The sequence below is a fragment of the Rhipicephalus sanguineus genome, chromosome 4 (assembly GCF_013339695.2).
Source record: "Rhipicephalus sanguineus isolate Rsan-2018 chromosome 4, BIME_Rsan_1.4, whole genome shotgun sequence".
Lineage (NCBI taxonomy): Eukaryota > Metazoa > Arthropoda > Arachnida > Ixodida > Ixodidae > Rhipicephalus > Rhipicephalus sanguineus.
The window spans coordinates 87,887,644-87,911,568 of record NC_051179.1 but is presented as its reverse complement, the minus strand read 5'-3'; the positions used below and the strand labels follow the sequence as shown (position 1 = coordinate 87,911,568).

At 47.6% G+C, this 23,925-nt stretch overlaps 1 long non-coding RNA gene across 1 annotated transcript in view; it reads right to left on the bottom strand.

Moving 5' to 3' along the window:
* Positions 1-13,543: 13,543 nt before the first annotated feature.
* Positions 13,544-23,925, bottom strand: part of LOC119390390 (uncharacterized) — a 31,404-nt gene continuing 21,022 nt past the window's right edge. The window contains exons 5-6 of the long non-coding RNA XR_005183299.1: positions 16,785-16,834; positions 13,544-13,862 (exon numbers count right to left, since the gene is read on the bottom strand). This is a non-coding gene — a long non-coding RNA (uncharacterized LOC119390390). The remainder of the gene's footprint in view (positions 13,863-16,784; positions 16,835-23,925) is intronic.

Genomic DNA, 23,925 nt, shown 5'->3' with positions numbered 1-23,925 from the left:
GCCAAATTTTCAACGCTACGCGCCGCGGAAATGGGTCAACTTTCAAGCTGAACGCTGCCTGCCCTTCTTCTCGCGGGCGCGCGCCCAGAGAATGAGGGGATGACGTACAGTATTTTTTCCTCCATGACGTACACGATGGAATGACCCTACGAAGACGGTAGTGCTGTGACGTCTGTTCTCTACGTAGACGACTGTGCTCTGACGTCGCCAACAGTGGCACGTGACAGTGCGATAATTATTTGACACTGCGTGTAGTTTGTGTGATTTGTTGCTTGAATAAATTAATAAAACATGAAAGAAATAAAACACACAAGTGGAATGTGTGCATTTTCTTTTTTAATTTCCATTGTGAATCGCAGCGATATTCGAGACCAATCTACCTCCGTTTCGCATGCGTACGTGTTCTCGCGCTTTGCGTATCGTGCAGACGCCACCCTTTACAACAAAACTAATTTTATGCCGCGTTCGAGCGCTCTTTAGGCTCATTTATCCTCCTGCGTTTAACCAGATGTCCATGCGGCACACCGATAGTCTCGCGTCCGTACAAATGTCGCAGCTTTGGTGCTCAGTAATAGGTTGAGAGCCAAGTGATCGGCGAGGATGCATTCGGCATAACTTGGAGAGAAATAGGTAGCCTTCATGTGCGCGCCTCCGTGCCTCCGTCTTTAGAGACGAAGCGCAAAGAACGCCACCACAACACCGCTCGCGTCTCGGAGGCTCGAGGCATTGGCTCGGGCTGGTTCGGGTACGTCATGCGCTCTTGACATCGTGTGCGCATGACGTGTTCATGCGTATGCGTCATGTGATTTTCCCGCCCGCGTCCCCAGGAGGGCAAGAAAGGAATTTGCCTTGCGAAGGCTACACGGGGCGAGCGGCAAGTGTTCCAGACTTGCCTACTCGCATCAAAGATTCGCACCGCCACAAAACATTCGTTTCTCAGCTTCTAGTGGACCAATTGGAAACATTCTTGCGGCATAATGCTCTTTTTTAGACGCGCAACAACTGCCAGTGTCTAACTAAAATCCGGTATGTCGCCTGGCGAGGGGCGCTTTAAGGTGACGTTAAACTAGCGTGATGGCGACCGTGTTTTCCTCATTAGCTAGCGAGTGTTCCGATTGTTCCACACAATGGACGGCTGTAAGAGTTAGCGGGAGAGACGAAAAATATTTTTAACACGAAAGTGTTTCATGCCGAGGTCCACGAAGACTTCAGTGACGTATTTCCGTCACGGAAATGACGTAGAAGAACGTTACACGATCAGATGACAAAGAAAAAAAGTTCCGTCAACGGGCATCGAACCCATGACCGCTCGGTCCGCAACAGCAGATGCCGGGCACGCTATCCACTGCGCCACGGTCACAGACTCCGGCGCCTTTACAAACGCGCCTTTTATATCTACCACTCTCCCGGTCCGCGGGTTGTTGTTGCCCTATGGGAGCGCAAAAATAAAGTAATTCGTCATTACTGCGGCCTCCGCGATTAACACCTGCAACGCGTTACCCGTCCGTCCCATTCGGCGCGTTTTCAATAGAACTTCAATTTTGTCAGTGCCTTAACACACCGCGAGGTGGCGATCTTAGCCCAAGCGTCGTAAGCGTCGTAGTGTGCCTCGACAAAACGCGCATCAAGCGCGTTTTGTCGTAAAAGCGTCGGCCTCGCTCATAGCATCACTCTAATCCAATTTCTCGTGGCGAGCGCGTGAGCGCTCGCCACGAGAAAAATCGCGGTCGGGCTACCGGGGGGGGGGGGGGGGGGCACGACGCGCATTGCGTTTCCCTTTAGCCCGGCCGTGGTGTTCAATCACAATTTAACATGCCGCGGGATGGCGACCAAGGTCTGCGTTCAATATGCGACGCTCTTCTGGCTATCACACCTCGTTCTCTGATTACGCTTTCACCGTTAACTACTAAAGCTACCACAATGGTTTGTTTAATCATTTAATATGGACGTTAGTCGTCGGGATGGAGATGTACCACCAATCATCAAAGTGGGTGCATCCACGTTAAATGGTGCTATATATAGCTGCCAGACATCAATATACATTGTACAAACACTCATATCGGTGTAGAGTAAACATTCAATTACTTCTGTAAGGGCACGCTTTACATTCGTGTTATTCCGATTCCTATGACGGAGGGATGAACCATCTTTTTTTTGTTTTAAAAAAGATCAGTGATCTTCGCCGTTGTGCGGAGTGGTTTGTTCGGGATCGTATTGGTTGGCGCCACTCCGCGTGCGCGCTGTATGAGGGATATTGCGTGGTGGGGAATAGGAGAAATGTAAAACACAGGAAAATGTATTACTGTGGTAGTTCTTAAACCCCCTGGCGGGCTAGTTGGTTAGAATTCCTGATAGAGTAAGTAATCTTTACTTCACGTATACAAAAAAGCACATACACAGCGCTGATTTCAATTGACACTTTATTTGGACACTATCCTATACGTATGTATAGAGAGAGCTGCAGTAATAGAGGAAATAATGAACATGACGTCGCGCACCTCGATGAACCGGAGACGTGTCCACGGCAAGATCGATACAAAGAAATAGCCACCGCAACAAAAACAAAATAGGGGGGAGGGGGATTGCATCTCTTCTTGATATATTGGCAATGATGGTTTGCTTAGGCACCTATCTTCTCAACAAGCAATCTAAACGGCCTCAGATGGACAGCAGGCTGGAGGGTTCGCTTATTTTCGGCGCTGACGAAGGTCGCACGAGGCCGTGTAACGATGCCTTCACCTCTACATGCGTGGCCAGTAGAACTGATGGCCTGCACGATGGCAGTGCGCGAAACTCCGTGATGTCCAGCTGTTGGCACATTCTGAAGCTGATCCAGAACAGTCGAACGAAGGTGTGCTGGAAACATAAGTGCGATGTCTGGGCCGGCAGGTAGCAAACTGCGAAGAAGCGAGGTACCATCGTGTAGCACGAAGAAGCGTAGAGAGGAATCAGGAGTCAGTGAGTTCAGGCACTTGATTATCCCTTATTGGTTAAATGGGACTTACGCGTCCCGATTTTTTTTTCGATAGAGCTTCCTCCGCCACTGCCCCTTGCAATTAGTGCAATGTATATCCGCTGCCATCAATTACAGACCTTGAGGAAACCAAGGTAAATACTTCGCACGTTTCTAATGCGTGGCGACGGTAGTACGTTGAGTTAAAAATCGTTTTGTTTCGTAGATGTCAAAACACGTTGTTATACATCTCAAAAGTGGTACAACACTAAGAAAAGCACAATAAACGTGGCTGTGACGCACAATGGGATAATATACTGTATAGCGAAACACTGAGCGCGAAAGAGATATTACAAAAAACAATGAAAATGTAAGAACGGTTTCGTTCTCTGGGTTTTATTTGTGAGGCAATATATTTTGAGTAAGTCTTATCCCTTCCAATTTATTTACCAACCAAGGTATGCTGCGACTTAGCGACTGCATAGGTTCATTTGTGCCCCTGCATGGTCGTAAAGTAACAGCGAAAAAAAAAAGACGGACCAACACACAGAGACAAACGAGCACTGACTTCCAACTGGTTTATTTATGCAGAAGCGCAAAATATATAGCCCTGACATATCACAAGACACCGATAATCATAACAGGTGCAGCAAATCCTTTTCTTTATGAAGAGCTACGAGAGGTGTGCAAACGCACTGATCACCAACCTTATCAATGTAATCAGCCTCTATAATTTCATATGTTATCTGTTTCCGGTTTTGAGAAACGACACTATACTTGCCGTGCAACGGAAAGCACTTGCAGCGAGAACAATGATGAGCTAGGTTACCTAGCTTATATTTTTCTAAATTGTACTTGTGCACAAATAATCAGGAATTGAGGCGCCTGACCATCTGGCCTATGCACATTTTGGTGCACGATAACGGTTCCCAGTGCGCTGGACAAAGGCAATTTTGTACATGCCGCAACGTTTTTACGGTTCGGGTCTATTATCCTAAGAATCTTATACAAGTTATCAGGTTCAGAAAGTGCAACACAAACATTAAGTTGCTGAGCAATTTCTTTTTTCAGATTGTGAGATAGAGTACGCAAATATGGAACCACAGCTGTTTTTCGAATTTTTGCAGACACACTGCAAGACGATTGCTCAGACCTGTGGTCATTTCTGAGCAAACGCTCATGTATTGAAGTAAACTAAAACGTGTGAGAGCAGGGCCAAACGCAGGCAGTGTAGGGTCAAACTCAAAGGGTGCCAGGCGTGGCAAAATTAAAATATTCAAGGCGCGGGTCACGCTGCGTCGTGGACAGCACTGCGTCTGCGTCGTCTCGCTAGTGACCCTAGACGCCTCGCAGATAGAGACTTTTAGAATTGGGGACCTAAGGATTTGTGGACCCAAAGAGGAAGCAAGTGGGAATGAGAAAGAGAGAATGAAAAAATGGGACGAAAAATAGAAAGAGCAAGAAATAGAAAAAATAGATAGAAAGAGAGGAAGAAATAAATAGAAATAGAGAAAAAAAAAGACAATCCCAAACGAAAGAGAGGAGGGAAGAACGAGAAAACCGAAGAGAAACAAAAAAGACTGCCCAGCAACGCACTTCCTTCAGGCTTGGCACCGCTAGTGCGAAGCTGCCCTAAATTTTCCGAATGATTTCGATCAGATAAGGAGCACGAATGTTAAAAATATTTGCAGCGGGCTGTAGAATTTCTGTAGAGTAGCGCCAAACGAAGGCGGTGTAGGGTCAAACGCAAGGGGCGCGACACGTGGCAAAATAAAATGCGAGACGCGGGTCATACTGCGTCGCGGCCCGCTCTGCGTCTGCGTCGTCTTACCGGCAACCGTGGACGCCTTAGGGACGCACGCTCGTTTTTGATTTTTGGGTCTTGAGACAGCGGTAGTGCCAGAGGCCAAGAAAGGCTATGTTCTGCGCATGTATCCTGGCGGCTCGCAAATTTTTGGGTACCCAAATTGTTGGGTCCCCAATTCTAAAACTGTCATTTTTGCGAGGCGTCTAGGGTCGCCAGCGAGACGACGCAGACGCATCGCGGGCCACGACGCAGTATGTCCCGCGCCTCGAATAATTTTAGTCTAACGAAGAACGAGCAAAAAATCCGAAACAAAAATGACATTTTCGTTATATGGACGCCCGCACACACAGAAACCCCGCTGGCCGGCAACGAGGCGGCACACGCGGCGGCTCGAGAGCTGACGAACCGAGCCGTTGCGAACGGCGACGCCGCTTCGACCGAGGTCCCACGCGGGGAAGAGTGGGAGTGGGAGGAACGTATGACTAGCTACAATGAAATAACGCAGCACTATAAGCTAGGAAGACGCAAATACACACCGCCACACAACAAATTAATTAAAAAGCAGGCAGTTGCGTGGCGGCAGCTGCAAACACACACTTACCCAAACCCAGTTATCTTTCGTCTCTGTTACCCTGATCTCTATTTGACAGACAAATGTAAGATGGGCGATGCAAGGGCAACACTGGGCCACATACTATGGGAGTGCTCGAGCTTAGGCGACAAAGCACACGGAAACCACGAGGAGGCAGTATCGAACCGAAGGGTGCGCTGGGAGAAGGCTCTGCTCAGCTCCGCAATCGAAGAACAACTTTGGGCCGTCCAGCGAGCCGAGGAAGCCGCCTGAGCCCAAGGGCTCGCGGCCGATGCCTAGGCCGGGGTTGGGGCCTAGGCATCGGCCTTATAAAATCCAGCGAAGTCAAGTTCGCTGGATTTTATAAATAAAGTTATTTCTCTCTCTCTCTCTCTTTCCACGTGCGGCACCCCGTGCGTTTGACCCTACACCGCCTGCCTTCGGCCCTACTCTCACTGTGCTGCTCCTTCGAACAACAGGTTCTTAGGAGTCATAATCTACAGAGACCTCTCTTGAACCCCACACGTAAGCTACGTGAAAAACCAGCAACTGCTAGATGTCACTTGTTTGGGTTCCTTGTAGGAACCTGAACAGGTGACATTGGGGAGTGTCTGTACAGTTTATGTTACAGCTGTACAGAGTATTGTTTATTGGATTCCTGCAGTACAGCCCACTATTTAGTACAGCCTACTACCTAGTTGTCTGTGACATATCGAATACATGCAAAACTAACGGGCGTACGCTTCAAATCATTCAATGCCAGGCTCTCAGGATATGCCTTGGTTTACCACACTCCGCGTCGACGGCTGAAACTATTTCCACTGCTCAGGACTGCTTGATCTCTACAAACATCACCATTGAAGAGATGCGTACCTACCTCAGGCAATGTGCCAGGAACCCTTCCTACCACCTGGCGAGCCTCGTTGCTGAAAGGCCCCGTACGATATTTAGTGCAATTGTCTGTGCAAACCGTGCATCGTTTACGCCAGCAAGCCCGTGTGTACTCCGTGGTGGCTGGCCCTTGCACAGGTACGTCTTACACTTCCAGGACTGCAGAAGAAATCAGATTTGCCTACCCCGGCTCCAAAACAATTGAGCCTACTTTTCTTGCACGAAATCTGCAGTAAACATGTGCACAAGTACACCGATGGCTCGACCACAGTGTCCAGTTCTGGTGGTGCGATTGCGATACCAGCTTGAGGAATAACAAGCTCTCGCATGTCACTACGCATACAGCAGCAGAACTTACGGCTATGCGTAGTGCCCTAGAGTACATCGCTTCTCAGAGACCGAGCAAATAGGCTGTCTTCCGACTCGTAACCGGCCTTACAGTACATGCAGTCAGTTCTTGGACCATGAACAGCTCACATACGAAATTGTCATGCTTCATCGCCACGTCAATTTTCAGTGGCTACCTGGTCAATGTGGGATCAATGGCAGTGATTCCGCAGGCAACGCGGCTCGCACATCCCATCAAGAACAGAACGTTCCCATTCCACTCTCAACGACAGACGCGCTGCCAGGCAGCTTCGTTGCCTGGCACATATTATTTGTCTGGTCGAGTGGAACACGCCAAGCATAAGACATATGAGACTCCACCAAATAAACCCGACTCTGGAACTCCGACGTCGACCCGCACTTCGTCGACGTGAAGCTTCGCTTCTTTGTCGTCTTTGGCTGAGGTTGCCTTCATGAAGGCAAACACAACGCTAATAGGAGTGACAGACAGTGCGGCATGCGAGGTCTGCGGCACAAAAGAAGACATCGATCATCTGCTATGCCGGCGCCATCGATTTTCCTTTGAGAGACGAATAGTTTCTGACGCGTTGCGACTATTGCACGATTGGCTGCTGTCTGTGCAGACGCTGCTGGAGCACCGTCCTCATCGCTCGTCGGCTCACAAAGAAGGTAAAGCACTTTTGTGTTCTTGAAGACTACGGGCCTGTGAACGCCTTTGACTACTATCGCCACATACGCCTCAGGGCATTTGCTGATCTTTTCGATCTTTCCTTCCCTCTCTCTGATCTTTATAGTCCCATTGCCCAAGGGTGAGGTAGCCTTCTCTTGTTTTCTGCCTTCCTTTGCGCGCAAGAGAACCCTACCCAACGCAGCTTGATGACACACTGTATTGGCTCTCCAATTCTAGACTTCTTACGTCTTAGGAGTAGCCCCATGTCTGCTCGAGTCAGCCCGTTCCTGCATAAACCCATCCAGCGATGCCACGTAGAGGCGTTTGCTTGCTGTTCTCCAACCAATTTCCTCGGCGATTTCTTCCAGTGCCATTTTCTCGCCGGCATTCCGATATTCCATTGTCGATTGGCGTTCGATCAGCGTCGACGTAGCAGGGAGACCGAGCATCGCGTGGATCCTTGGTCTATTTTGCTGTGAAAACATTGAAATGCAGGAGCCAATGTGCACACGTCGGCATACCTCATTGAGCCCAACAGTTCCCCTCCGTCCTTAGGTGCGGCAACGTTTTTATTAAGTATTTTATGTACCACCTAACTGGTGTGTGATAAGCGTCTCTCGTAAGCATGAGTTGGCACCGACGAAACGATCGGCGGCGTCCTGGCTGTCATATCGTCGCTAGCGCTGGGCGTTTCGGGCGAGTTCTTTCTCGCTGCTCTCAATGTCCCTCCTTGTGACTTCGTATCGGCACAGGCAACACGTCCATCAGCGTGGTCGCCGCCGTCTCGTCGTTAACGCTTTGCGTCCTGGGCCGCTCAACCACGGCCACTGAATAAAAAAGCGGTTTTTAGATGCGAAGCAGCTTTTGCTTGGGGCTGTGTCCGTCCTTCCATTGGCGACCATCCGCTCGGGAATCACGTGTGCTGGCACGCGCTAACGCGTTCGGGCCTGTGTAAGGAGATGGGTAAGACGCTGGGGCCACTCCCCCATAGAACCATGTGTGGTTGCACGCGCTAGCGCGTTCGGGACTGTGTAACGGGCTAGGTAAGACGCTGTGGCATCTCCCCCTTACGCACTTACAGCAATCAAGTGGTGGCGTCGGGGAACGAGATTCTGCAGACGCGCGATGAACCAACGCGTTGTGCCCTAGTGTGAACGCACTGGCACGCGATAGCGCGTTCAGGCCTGTGTAAGAGGCTGGTGAATACGCTGTGTTTTGATTGAGCGGCCATGGCTGAACGAACATGATAACGGTGGAGAAAAAATGGCATGCGCAGACGCACGCGTGATTCGGTGCCAGAGGAGAGGGGTGAGTGGCTCATGTGGCCGCTCCCCTCTTGAATTCATTTGTTTCCTATATATTCACACTGTGCGAGCGTGGGTGTTTACTCCAGTGGTTATGACACTTGTATTCAAACCGTGAGAACACGGGTCGCAAACTCGCCTCCCCAAACAAGTTTATTTTGTTTAATTTAATAAAGACGAAAAAACGCCATGCCTGCGCGGAAAGCGCAGCACAGTCACACCGAAAGCTCAAATGGTAGCATTTCTGGAGCCCGTTATTAACTCTCTTGTGGCTACTAATACAACTACACTAGCAACGTACCCACTACGACACAAACCACATTTTTTGTGAAGTTGGGAAGCACCCATCGGGACATTACTAGTCATTCTCCGGAGAAGCGAGGTACAATCTGTAAGGCATTATTTCCAGTTTCTTGATGCGACGGCTGATGACGACCTTGTAATGAGTTGGAAGCTTTAAATTACCCCCTAGTTACGTAAGTCGCATTGTGTGACGGCCGGTCGTTATTTCACTCTCCCACCACTCTTTATAACATACGCTAACGTGAGAAAGAGATAGAGAGAGGGAATTAACTTTATTGAGACCCTGAGGAAATGGATCATGGGAGCCTTATTGGCTTCCTTGGCAACCAATAGAAGTGCACTTGCGAGGAACCCACTACGCTATAAATCATAATTTTTGTGAAGTAGCGAAGCAGCCACTATGCAATTTTTCGTCATTCTGCGCAGAACCGTGGTACCTGCTCAACACCTGTAAGGCCTTACGCGCACTTTGTTTATGCTGTAGCTAATAACGATGACGAATTATGGCAGAGCCCTTTGTAATGGGTTGTAAGCATTCAACAACCTACTTGTTGCGCAATTCGCGTTGTGTGACGCCTGGTTACAGAATTCGCGTTATGTGACACTTGGTTGTTATTTTACTCTTCTACCACGCTGCAATACATATGTTAATGTGGTTCCTTGCCGACATGAAGCCTGTATAGGGTTTTTTGCAAAGCAGTTTCAAGCGCCGGCATGGCTCTGAGGCAGAATACTGGGCTCCCACGCAGAGGGCCCAGGTTCGAACCTCGTTCCATCCTGGAAATTTTTTCTTCGTTTTTGTTCTTATTTCTAGCGATAGTGGTTACGGACACCGGCTGTGGTGGCGGCGGACAACTACGGCGCCAAAAACGGCTCTTGTTGTGATCTCAACAGCTTTCGCTGCAAAACCTTCGATGTCACGACATGCAAACATTGACAGCCGCCGTCGGGTAAAAAAGAAAATATTTTCATGGGATGAAGTCACCATATGGCATCACCATGAATTAACAAATTGCCATAATTTGGGTCGTCATCATGGCGCCACATAACGTGGCGTCACATGAGGACATCATCACAGGACATCGTCGCTAGGTCAAAAGCGGCCGATCACGGAGGCAGTGCAAAATCAAGTTATGCACAGAGCGCTTTCGGAAGGGGGAGAGGGAGGATCGATACATCGACTGAGAAGAAAAAGATCGGTTTTGCCTTCGAGCTTCACCATGGCAAATGCCTTAGGTACGCTGTGAGTTTTTTCTATATTCAATCGCCTTCCAGTCGCACGTCCTCCCCACGGTTGTACGCGTGAGTTTCAACGAACGCCATAGATGGCGAACGCCAACGACACCGGCACAAGGTCCGCGAAGACCGATTCACTATAGAAACTGTTGCGTTTCAATCCGTCAGAAATGTACACGACAGCTGCACTGACTTTTGCGCGACACGCAAGAGCCCCGTGTAATCAGATTTAGTTGGACGTTATTTAACCCCACGTGCTCCGTAATTATTCGGAGAACCCCGCTACGGCGGGGCTCCCGACCATTCTATATTGGTTTCGCCACGTAACATCTCAGAAATTATTGTTAAAAGTAAACTTCTTTTATGTTACTGAAACGGCGTAATAAGAATTTTTGTTAGATATTTATATCATTAGATGATTGGTACAAAATAATGGAGAGATCAACGCATGACTTCATTTTCCTAATTAGCCACCGTTGCTTCCGGCATGTCTCCAAGGCGGGGTTTTATTCCGAGCCATATGCAAGGCCTGCTCGAGTATACATTTAAATGCGAAGAATTCATTAGCAAGGGCACTTCGATTCTATCTATCTATCTATCTATCTATCTATCTATCTATCTATCTATCTATCTATCTATCTATCTATCTATCTATCTATCTATCTATCTATCTATCTATCTATCTATCTATCTATCTATCTATCTATCTATCTATCTATCTATCTATCTATCTATCTATCTATCTATCTATCTATCTAGCCGCCTACGTCTGGGTGCTCTCGTGGTGGTCTCCTTAACTTGATATATACAAACATTGGTATAATAGCACTCGACAATTAGCAGGTCATGACATGAAAAACATGATATGCCTGTCGCGTTCGTCATGAAACCATTTCCCTCAGAAAGAGCAGTGACGGAGAGAGAAAGGAAAAAATAAAATGCTGGAAGTGTTAGCCTGATTGTTCGCCTGACATGCTACTCAGGATGTTGGACGCGATGATGATATATGCACTAATAACAGCCACACACACGCACACATGGATTACACTATATACAAAATTCCTTTAAAAGGGTGGTGCCATCAAATTTCGAAGCTATAACAAGCCTGTTGTGGGTTTCCTCTGTATGCAAGGACACTTCACACGAAGGGCGGACATAGCACACGTTAAGAATATATTTTTATTCACTTCCAAAGTGTTCTTAAGTGTGCATTCTCTCGATCGAGACCCATCGCTGCGCGCCAACATGGATGTAGCTCTATAGGAGGGGCAACGAAACTTGTAGCGCTGTCACACCAGATCGAATGTAGTGACGTGAGTGACCTCCGGACCTCCCCTACCTCTGAAATGTACGTACGGGCAAAGCATCGGTTGCTGCTTCACTCGCCGAGTTTCGATCGCTTTCTGGCTACGTGCGTCACGGCCTTGTGTGGTATGTGACCAAGCCCCCTACACTGCTCCGTCACTGCCCAAGCTCGGCGCCCAGAAACCGAAACCGAAAGTCGTCCCCATAAAAAGGCGATATTAAGTTATTTAGCGAGAATATATGAATCTTGGGTCGTGTATCATGCTTTCTGGAGCAAAAGGAAACGCTTACAGCAAACAACGCGCAAGCCACAAATTTGGTGGCGCCAACCCTTTAAGGCTCGTTGCTCGCAAGAGCGCCAACAACGCTTTCGTGCCGCGTTAGGCACAGCTGGTGCTTTCCCATGGGCCGAGAATATGCCGCAGTTCTGAACTCGAGTTCCGTTGAAGATGCAATGCCGCCTTCAGAGAGTGTCTCTCTGAATCTATCGCCTGCGTTCCCACAGACCATATTGCAGGTCTTTTGGGGTGCTGCATTCAATGCATATTGGCGAGTCAGACAGTGCAATCTTGCTCTTGAAGTAGTTAGTATAGACGATATTTAGTCTGATGCGGTGTAGGCTTGTTTGATATTGTCTGTTAAGGTACCAAGGAATGTAGAAGTCACAGGAAGGAAGGAAACAGAAAAAGGAGAAGGCAGGGAGGTTAACCAGAAACACTTTCGGTTGGCTGCCCTACACTGGGGGATAGGGGAAGGGGAATAGAAAGACGAGAAATAGAGAGGAGGGAAGAGAGAGAAGAGATGCACTGCATTCACTACAGCGTGCGGGATTGCACCACAAGTCAGAGGCGTTCGCACAAGCCCGTCGTTCTCAAATAACACAAGAGTGCTTTCACTGCCTTGTGGGCCGTCGAGAGATGTGGACGGTGCTGTAGTAGCACCTGCAGGGAAATTGGCCGAACATCCAGTCGCCGCAGTGCGTTGGACAGTACTTGTCTTTCCGAGGCAAAACGAGGGCAGTAGCACAGCAAGTGTTCGATGTTTTCTTCGGTGCCGCAAACATCGCATGCCGCGCTGTCAGTCGTTCCGATTAACGATGTATATGCCTTCGTAAAAGCAACTCCCAACCAAAAGCGATAGAGAAGCGAAGATTCGCGTCGATGAAGGCCGGATGGAGGTTGCATGGAGTTGCAGTGAAGGGTTCAGTTGATGTAGTCTGGTATGTCTTTTGCTTGGTGCGTTCCACTCCATCAGTGTGAGACTGCGGGCCAGTTGTCGAATTTGCCTTGCAGCGTCTGTCCTTGAAAGCGGCATTCGGACGATGTTTGCTTCCTGATGTGATGCGCGAGCAGCGTGATCTGTGGAATCATTTCCACTGATGCCACAGTGGCCAGGTAACCACTGGAAGTCAATATCGTGGCCTTTTTGAACTACGTGGTGGTGAAGTTTCACGGTTTCGTATGTCAACTGTTCGTTGCATCCTCGTCGGAGAATTGACCGCAGGCACTGTAACGCTGGTTTTGAGTCAGAAAACACAGCCCATTTACTTGGTCTTTCAGTATCAATAAATTCTAGTGCGCTGCGCAGAGCCGTGAGTTCTGCCGCCGTAGACGTCGTCGCATGTGAGGTTTTAAGACGCAGAGTTATCCCTTGGAATGGTATCACCACCGCACCACCTGAACTGGATGGCGTAGTCGAGCCATCCGTATAGATGTGGACGTTGTTACTGTAGTTTTTGTACAGAAGGAGTAGGCTCAATTGTTTCAGAGCATGTGTCGGTAGGTCTGACTTCTTCCGCACTCCCGGAACCGTTAAGTGGACTCGTGGGCGGCTCAAGCACCACGGAGGGAACACTGGTCACAAGGTGGAATAATTCTGTATAGAGGTACGTACTTTCCCTAAATTACGTGTAGTGCCTACCTGCATACCACGGCCCGTGGAAAGAGGGTATGCGCCACACGTGATTTACAGCGTGCGTCAACTTAGCAACTTAATAACGCCGGTTCATGATGATAACTTTCTATCTACGACACACGGCAAACCTCAAGCATAACAGCTCTGTTGTAAGAGGTGTTTACAGCTTACTTGGTGAGAGACTAGGCTTTTGGCCGTGTGGCCGTAGGTTATATACCCAATATTCTGAACAAAATTGTTTTTCTGTTACTCATTTATTCACTTTTAGAGATTTCTCGTCAAAAACTTCGGAATGGAGGGACAGACAGTTTTTTTGCTGAGTCGGCATCGAAGTTCGTACGCATTTAAAATGCTAAAATTGTGCGAGTAAGAAGAATAAACATGCAGAGGCGTGCTATGGGCTCAGTTTTTCAGTGTTTCGGCAAGATAGATTTATTGAATAAACACTTAGCTGGTTAGCTGGTTGCGCACACATCAATTTTCACTATTTTACAGCCACCATCATAGCATTGCCCAACGGCACATTTATATTCGCCAACTGGATTTTCTAGTATCCCTGCCTGAAAAAAAATCAGTTGGTGGATATGTCACGCCAGTTCAGAAACATCTTAATAAGAAATGTAGACAGTTACTAAATATGTCAATCTGAAAAGAGAAAGAGGGAGTGATTTCGCAGGTGTAATTTTTTACCCTAAAGAGTTCTCTCTCTCTCTCTCTCTCTCTCTCTCTCTATATATATATATATATATATATATATATATATATATACATATATAGAGGATGCGCTTCCTTTTCAGAATATAGCTAGTAGAAAACCACGCCCCGTCAAGTGTGGAGCGCTGCTCAGTTCTCTCATTGCTCATGCACCAGGACGCTGGAGTAGAAGTAGTACTCCACAATTGTTGGCACTGTTGGCTGGTCGCCTAATAATGGCGTACAGTATCGTTACCAACATGAACATACTGCTCCGACACAGCTGCTATGAGAGGAAGAAAAGGCAGATTCAGTTCGTGTAAAGTCGACCCATACGCTGCTTCGCATCCCCACATTGTTCCCTTTAGTGGGAGTGTATTTTTCTTCTTTCTGTTCACAAGCTATTGCATCCTGGAATCAAAGCTACGCAAAAGTTGCTCACAGCAAGGTTCATCTGGAAAAGTATGAAGCGAGACGTGCGTTTCTGGGCAAGAGGATGCATACCGGGTCAGCGTGCTAAAACTAGTTGACATACTGTGACCCTGTTGGCAAAGTTCGCGCCTCAAGACGCGCGCTTCGACCACGTACACCTCGACTTTGTCGTACCTCTGCCACTTTGCCAAGACCATGCGTATTCATTGACATGCATTGCCAGATTCACGTGCGCTGGGCGAAGGCCCTACCTATAGTGGATATCACTGCTGACATGGTTGCCCGCTCTTTTTTGCACTACTGGGTTGCTCGTTCCCGTGCACCATCCATAATAACAACGGACCGGAGAAGGCAGTTCGAATCATCACTTTTCTCCAGAATTAAACGTTTTTTGCTACGGCATGGTGGAATGTTTCCATCGTCAGCTCAAATCTGCGCTCGCCGCAACAGAAGACGTTCACTTATCGACGTGTGCGGTCGCCACGAAGTGGTATCACTCGATCGGCTGAAGCCAGTGCTTACTGAATATGGAGACTCCATTTCACATGCACCATCATTTGCCACACCACCCTCCAAGGCTCTACATATTCAAGCACGTCATGTAGCAAGGACACGCAGTAGACAAGTCTCCAGGGCGCCCCGTCGTATGGACTTGTGAACAATTTAAATCGTGGTGTGAGCGTTCGCTAACTCACTAGGAGAGGAAGTGATGTGGCGGTCGCACAGCAGCAGCCAGACCCCCTTTCCCATCTTTGAGTGTCGGTAAAATCGTATCGCCTTGTGTGCGCGAAAGGGAAGTGGTGCGAGAGTGCGCAACCGAGCCGTAGAGCTGTACGATCACGGACACAAAGTTAGTTGTTGCTTGCTCTTCAAGGACGCGCTAATCGCTTCTGTCTGCTGAATCCCAGCCGCCCTCGCGTGCCGCACAACAACGGCTTCATCTGAATAGTGTGCTTCTTGAGCATGGAGTTCCACCAAACGCTTAACTCTGTTGTCGAAGAGTGACATATACAGTAATTCTTGTACCATCTTGGTACCACCACCTTGCTTGCACACAATAGACTGGGGCGGACCAACACCTCCCCTTGGGGCGTAACCGTTTTCATCAGTGTCTGCCATTTAAAAGAGAAACTCATTGTCATTGCACTCTGTGATGGTGGGCGAACAGAGGGGCTGATTGGCGGAAAATCTTCCTTGCGAGTTGTCTATGAAATGGGTAAGCGTAAAGTTTTTTTGTAGGTTGCTGTGTTGCATAAAATTTTGCACAGATGCAACAGATGTGTTGCATAAAATTTTCCCAAAGGAGCAATCTTCTTGATGTGTACAATTCACCATGTGAGCTTCATATTATGTCCTGCAGAGGGCATCATATTGTCATGGGGTTGTGACGTCGACGAAGGCAGCAGACGACGTGACCCAGATGAAACTCTCTATTTGACCGAACTTGTGGCCGGGAGACGGAACGTCAAACTACAGCAACATACACTCTACAGTGATAGCGGCGAACAGAGCGTCCGCCGTCGATAAAATTGATCATCGCCGGGAAGCGCCGTGTTTTATACATCACGCATCGAGCTTTCCAGCCTTATCACTGGTGGTCCCGCAAGCTATGAAATAATCTGCACTGTTCGCGTCCTGCGCGCAATCCTAAGAAAATGATCTGCTACAATCGAGAAGCGTCTCAAATACTGCGGCGCGATCTGTGTCGAGCGTTGCTAACCGTCCTTGCTGGTCAAACCCGAATACATCTAAATAAAACAAGCGAGTGTAGCAGTATTGTGCAGGGACAGGTTCAGAAAATGTCGTTAATGTCAGATTGAGCTCTCGCACAAATGGAGCACCATTTTGATGTCTAATAAGGAGGCCACAAAAAACCTGCGGGCTAACAAAACTTCTGAAAAGTGAGAACACCAGTAGGCCGCTGGCGCCAACGTACAAGCTTTGATGAGTCAACGGGTCACTGGCGGGTCCGGCGAAATCTCCTAAGCGCCATTACCTCTGAGCCTGCGGGGCTCATTTGCGCTCACCTAGTCGGTCAGTGCAGTTCACAGTTTGCGCCACTGTGATTCACCTTCGTGATTCACCTTCGATTTATGCGGTTGTGCTGTAGCCTTCTTCGTCTAGTCTTACGTTTTTTCGCTCTATTTGCATTCATCGTGAATTACCAACTCGCCCAACAATCAATCCTTCTTCGTGATTCCTGAAATAAATATGAGGACCACAACTCGCCATGTTAACCATCTTAGTAACTTTCAATAGACGGGTAATAATGATAGCGCAAAACACACGCGCCCGATACAGACAAAAGGAATTGCCGATTATTAGCTTGTGAAAAAAGCAAAATTATAATGACGTACCAAACAAGGTGCCCCATCAGGGTGCCACGCACCTTTCACATCCTTGCAACCTGGGTAGTATTTTGATGAACATCAGTAATATTCAAATCCGCCAATGATGGAAATATTTCAGAAACTTGCATTATCGGTGCCTACAAAGAGCTCACACATATTTAAAACAAATGGCTAGATACCAGTTGGATGCTGTAAGGCAGGTATTCGCAGTATTCTGCCCATTGTATGACGCAGTACAAAATCAGACAATGCAAAACGTTCGATAGAGGCCGCTAGGCGATGAGCGATGCCTGACCAGTCAAATGCACAGCTTCTAACGAGACGCACTGTAGATCTTTTGGTTGGCAAAAAGATAACTTCATACAGAACTACTGAAGCAATCTGAAGCAATCATACAGAACTACTGAAGCAAACCGTTAGGCTCGTCTTTTTTTATTTACGAAGCGTTTCGTCTGCAGCTTTCGGTGATTTGGACCGACCGACCGGTCTCGCAGCGGCTCCTACAGGACCGAGTGGGATTTGAAAGTGTATATCCGCGAATGAGGTCATACACACAGCACATCACACATCTGCACTACACAAACGCGTTTAATTTGAGACATCTACAGACATGCACCTCAAGAATTGGACTCCGGCCCTCTAGGGCCGTATTCACCAACCTATATTTACTTAGCGCTATAAGGAGCACTCTCATAACGACGGGAAACGTATAAGACCAAGGAAATATTGCAGGGTGTTCCGAAAGCTCGTCTTATTCGGTATTAAGGCAGACTAATGAAACGTGGCCTTATCGTCACAATATTGGTTTATTAGGTAAGAGAAATTGTCCACCGCGGTGGATCAGTGGTTAGGGTACTCGGCTGCTGACGCAGAGGCGGTGAGTTTGTTCGCCGCCGCGGCTGTCGCGTTTCGGTGGTGGCGAAATGGTAGAGGTCCGTGTACTCCATGACGTAAGTGTAGGATAAAGAAAGCCAGATGGTCGATATTTGCGGAGCCCTCCACTAAGGCGTGCCTCATAACAATAACGTGGCTTTGGTAAGTAAAACACAAGATGTTATTTTACGATTGCATTAGGAATAAAATGAATAGCCTCGGGATTCACAAGACAGTAAAATAAATGCCTAAATCGCCAAACCCGTCTCTCGCGCGAAGTGTCGGCAACATTTGAGAGCAGAATATGTGGCATGTTTTCTTAGTGTGGAAAGGCTGCATAACAGTATACATCGTAACAGTATGAAGCAGCATTGAACGATCGCGCTGCCGCAGCATTTGAGTGCTTACCTGAACACCAGCAACGGTTGTTGCATGGACGTCTTCAAATACGTTCTAAAATGATTTCGTTAATATTACAGGGACTTCGCCGACCATAGCAAGTTATGTGCCTTCACGAATATCTTTTTTCTAGTTTTTTTTCTATATATTCGATGTTTTGTTATCATTACTTTTCATGTTTTCTCCCGCTGTATGTTTATTGTTATTCTATGTGGGTTATATCCTGGTGCTCAATTCTATTCCTTAATCCACTGCATTCATTATTTCGTGCTAAGATATGTGCATAATCCACGCCCTGTCTTTTAATATGCTTCTTAACTTTGGATTTCAGGATCAAGTAGTCATCACTTTGCGACTGCTGTTGTAGGGAGAAGCGGTCCACGAGGCGAATCAGGTAGTATCCAACGTTATAGGAGAAAAAGGCCACATCGTAACTTTCGCATGATTTGTTCTCGAAACGTCGAGAGCTATCATCGAGCCGCTTGAGCCAGAAGTCACAGTGAAAGACAGATAAGTTATTCCAGCTGCTTACAGATGCTAATCAACGCAAAATAAAGGAGTAAAGACTGTAAATTTTTAATGCGTAACTGACATGTAGTGCAGCTACGCGATAAGGTCTCCCCGCTTGTCCAGCGCCGCTGCCACGGCTCTCCTGCTATCACGTTCTTTTTTGTCGTGCTTAAAAAGCGCTGGCACTGAAGCTGTCGCGCCAGTTCTTCGCTGTAATATTGTCTTGGGCAGGTCGCGCGTCGCTGTTTAGTTGATGGAAAAATAAAGCCATCTGCATTCGCTCGCCCGTTGAGCTGTTATTTCGTCAGGCACGATATAGACTGGCGACGGAGATGGGATGCCGCCAGCATATAACAAGCTCCGGCTTGATAGCAACAACCGTTACACTCTGACGGATTTCGTAGCCACGAAGCAGCCCTTGGGGACAACATGGCCAAGGCGAAGGCGACCACGAGTCTTCAGTTGGGACATGCAGAAACATTTGAGAATTCGACAAGCGATTTGACTTTCTTTATTGTGAGGTATGAAAAAAAAATAAAAAAATAAAATAAAATAAAATAAAAATAAAACCTCGGCCTGCACCATAATAATATAGCAGGCAATGCCAATGAGAAAAAAATTGAACAGGGCAGAGCCAAGTTAAATTTTGGAGGGGAAGGAGAACGGGACTCCAACCCAGAGTAGCGGACAAAAAAAAAAAAAAACTACTGTTCATGTTACATTGATTTCTTGCTGCTAACATGTGTCAGAGTTTAATCTTCGGTACTGAATCTTGAAAGTGGTAGCTCTAGATACGAGGGGTGCGTGCAGGCTTACTTTCAAAACAACAATGTCCCAGATGAAAAGAAGGTAGATTCGTTCATAAGCATGTTGGGCCGACAGAGTTATCCACATTTCAAGTGTCTTACCAAACCGGAAAAGCCGTCCTCAGTTTCACTGGAAAGCTTGTGCGAGCTTAGAATAACAGAGAGCTGAGCTAGTTGGTAAGTATTCATTCTAAAAAGACAGGGCGTGCAAACAAGAACACAAGAAGGAAGTCAGGACACCACAAATGAGTTGTTAGTCGGCGTTTGTGGTGTCCTGACTTCCTTCTTGTGTCCTTGTTTGCACGCCCTGTCTTTTTAGAATTGTGCGAGCTGTTTGGCAAGCATTTAGCCCGTGAACGGTCATTCATAGGCGAATGAGGAAATTTTCTCGACGAGTACAGAAGGAACACGAAACACAACCGTAGTACGTGGAAGAATTACGGCGCTGGCGCGAACACCCGAGCTTGGTGCGTTTCTCGGCGAGAAGACAGGTTTGTGTCCAGTTCAGTGAGAGTCCACATTGAATAATACATTATCAGAGCGCAAGCATCTCACGTTACAACGAGCTGTTGATAGCGCTACTACATTGAAGGCTGCACTCGTTAACACTACAGCTACTCATTCGAAGTCCGGTATTCGGTTTCAGGTTCAACGCCCAGAAAGCCTGCAGGTGGCGTGGAAAACAGCAACCTAAGGGAAAGCGAACAGCGCTGCACGTTTGGGTGTTGCAGCCGCCAGAATTACCCTGTGAAGTGTCGTAGACAAAGAGGCAGAGAGAGTGAGCCCATTATTCTCAGCATAAGGGTAGAAGGTGTTCATTTCCACATAGAGCTCGACACGAGAGCCACCGTCTTGGTAAAAATCTCACCATCTCCCCGTAAAGGGAACCCTGAATAGTATGCGAAGTTCTGTAAATCTTTTATTTTCTTCATCACTGTTCATGGTCCTTCCATTCGAGGTTCCCTTGATGTTGTTGCTTGTCATATATGACTTTAGGCTCAGGGGAACATGACTCGACATAAAATTCTGTAAACCTTTTATTTTTTTGATCACTGTTCATGGTCCTTCCATTCGAGGTCCCCCTGATGTTGTTACTCGTCATATATGACTTTAAGCTCAGAGGAACGTTTCCCCTTGAGTATAACGGCCCTGTGGTCCGTAAATTATAAAGTTAATGGCTCTTGCTGCAAAGGTTGTAAATTGAAGTTTGAGAATGCGATGCCAATGTACGACAAGCCAAGATCGGCTTGTTCACGCGCCCATGCCGCTGCAGCTTCTCGATCTCTCAACTCCGGGTCGGCTTGACGACGCGCCCGTTTCGCTTCGGCTTCGCGAGCCCGCCGCTCCGGATCGGCTTGACGACGCTGCCGCGCTGCGGCCTCTTTGCGAGCCCGCGCCGCCGCGATGCGATCTTCGTCCGTCGAAGCGCACTTTATGACAGCTGCTGTAGAAGAGAGCGCGCCGCCGGAGAGGAGACCGAACGGTTTTATGTCTTGAACTACAGAGCCGCTAGCGGTGTCCACTCAAACTAGGGCGCGCGCCGCAGTGGAGCGAGCGCTGCACCGCACGTCCATATGTCAGGCAAACCTTCCTTTCTGCACACCATGTGCGAGCTCTCCTCTCGTGCCCACACTTCGTTCTTTTCTTTTTTTTTGGCACGCGGGGCACTGGTTACGCCGACGGCACGCCCATAGAGTTAATATACTGACTCTAGACGAAAAGCTGGGCCGCGAGACCTATAACCACAAGAACGCTGACATCTTGGAACGCTGTCATTCTTGCCATCACATATCAATCCTAAAGAAGCATGTGCACAATTAAAAACTTGCGGATGTTGTTTTGTGTTTATTTTGAATACTTCTACGAAATGATACGACGGCTATTTATGCAATTTACTGCGCGCGGAAAGGAGCGTTTGCAGGCTGGTTAACTAGATGGCACCACCATATCAACACTCGCGAGTACGCGAGTGTGTGCTTGCGGCCGATTGCGCCGGTTTGCGCGTCATGTTAAAGCCCCCGAAACTTCGTTCGCGTCGTGTATCTTGTAGTTGTCATAGTGTCCCGCTGTGTGCGTTTGCTGTCGCCGCATACCACTCGACTTGATGTGACAGCCCTTTTTCCTTTCGAGCTGGAAACTTCACTGTATCAGTGCAAACCAGGACGGACGGCAAAGAAGAGGTGAGACAAGCCCTGAAGGTTATGTACGAACTAGTCGCAACCGATTTTTTTAATACTTTTTAACGGCGATAAAGCTTTGTGGGCCGTGTAACTTTAGTTTCGATTGAAGCTTTCGGGAGATGTCTCACATTCGCCGCTGCATGTCAATCGACATTTTTCTGCTTTGCGGCTCTCTGCGCTGAAGTACGGCAGCAATGAGCTGAAAAAGAACGTGGATACAGGTGTCTCGCCATTGCAAGTCGAATGAGCGCGCGACCACGGCCTACGGACTTTGCTTCGAGCTGCGAATCTGCCGAGTGACCTTCGTGCCAGCGAATGGAGAAACTTTGGTAGGGAGTGCCTAGTAAAAACCATGCACAAACAGGTGGAAATTTTAACGGTTATCAACGGGACCAGCTGCACAGACAACCGTACACTAACACACGGCTTCACGCATCAAAACACAGCTGATGTTCTCCGAACAGCGCGTGGCTCATGGCGTGGCTGGCTTAGGTTGGTAGATTAAAACTGATTACTACCGTCAAATATAGCGAGCGTCTCAGGGTCTGGCAACGCTGGCAACGATCGTTTTGTTCCATCATGGCGGAACCCATGCGGTTATAGGTTTCAATGCATGGGCCCTATGGGGAGCTTTTCCTCTAGAGTCAGTATATTAACTCTATGGGCACGCCGGGGGGACAGGCCTCGTTCATAAGCTGGTTCGGATCTACCATGGCTGAGTCAGTTCCGTCAAGACTAACGTGACGCTCAGGACCTATACTGGGGAACCTGTGAAGCCATGTGATGTTTCTTTTCTGCATGTTCAGCGCGGCAATCAGTGCCACAAATTACCGCTGTACGTGCTTCCTCAAAGGGGTCCAGCATCGTTTGGGCGCAAGTGGCTTCAGCGAATGGGCGTCGTCTACAAGCAAGTCCGCGGACTGAAACAGTTCTGCTATGGCAATCGCTCAGCGCTGAAACTCCCCTGAGCTACAGTGTTTGCTTGACCGTTATAAAGTTGCCTTCATAAACCTGCTTCTTGACATGTCAGCAACAAAATGTCAAATGCTATTTACCATATTATCGTTGATCGCATTAAAAAAACAGCCTAATTGGGACCGATGTGTACATGCAAAAATTTTCAGTGAGTAAAACAAGCGCCAAAGCAGCTAACGAATGTGGAAGTCCTTTACCACCTTTTTTTTTTCAGCGAAACGTGTCGCAGCCACCTTCCGTCGCATCTTCATATCTAAATTACTTTTGAAATATTGGCGAGCCACACGGTTGTCCATATCTGGTTGTTGAATGGTTGTCCTGCACGTCCACATGATATGCAGCGCAATCAAGTTCACCAGAACAGACGGTGTCTCATCACCACTTCCTACAGAGAGCTACCCAATGCGCATGGGCGTCTCAGGTAAGTATATTTTGATGGTGCGCTGCAGGACGTTCCGTAGAAACATGGTATCACATCATTCAAGAAACTTGTGCTCTATCGTTTCGTGTTTTCTACGTATTATGGAGTCAGCTCCCCATGGCAGAAATATGTCATTTTCCACGAGGCATGGTTTGAGGACAAGAGTGCCTGTATTTTCTTGAAAGTTGAATTGTACAATGAAACATTCTACCTAATTTTTTTTCCACCATTGTTTCGCCGTCACACAATATTCTGATTACAACATCAGAAGACTCGATAGTACACCGTAGAGTAGCGGCACGCCACCACAGTTGTTTAACGCATCACGAAACATCACTGAGAATACTTGAGAAACGTATGCAAACTGCAGTTAGAAAATATGTATCGTTGCACTGAGCATGCACATTAAAGACCGGACAAGTTTCATGGGCATGCGTAAGGTAGGCTGTATACTAGGGTGCGGCGATGCAATAGGAACAAAGGTGGCAATGCCCGAAGTCGACCAAAGGTTTTGACAACGCACCTCATGAAATACTTCTTTTTGATTTGAAGGAAAGAAGTGTTAATTTTTGCTTTAAATTACAGGAACGTAGAAAGTTGAAAGACGGCGCGGCTATGTCATACCAGGATTGCGCAACTACATTGAGTGTAACAAGATGCCACGAATAATGGGAATGAATCCCACGCGAAGCAGTCTGTGAGTAGACGCATTTGCTGCGATTCGAACCTAGTTTTTCATGGCGGATCGACGAACTTCTGTACAGAGAGAGAAAAAGCTCTTTAAGGAAAAATTAAAAAATTCTGCTGGCGTATGTAAAGGCGCCTTCATGCTACTCTATAGAGGAAGGAGATAGTGGACAGACAGGCCCTAGAAGGAGGAGGGCAGGAAAAGAAAAAGAAACAAAAAGGAAAATCTATGACCTTCGTATGTGCATGTCACAACCTAATGGTTGTAACGTAAGTTACATTACATTTTATCCCTA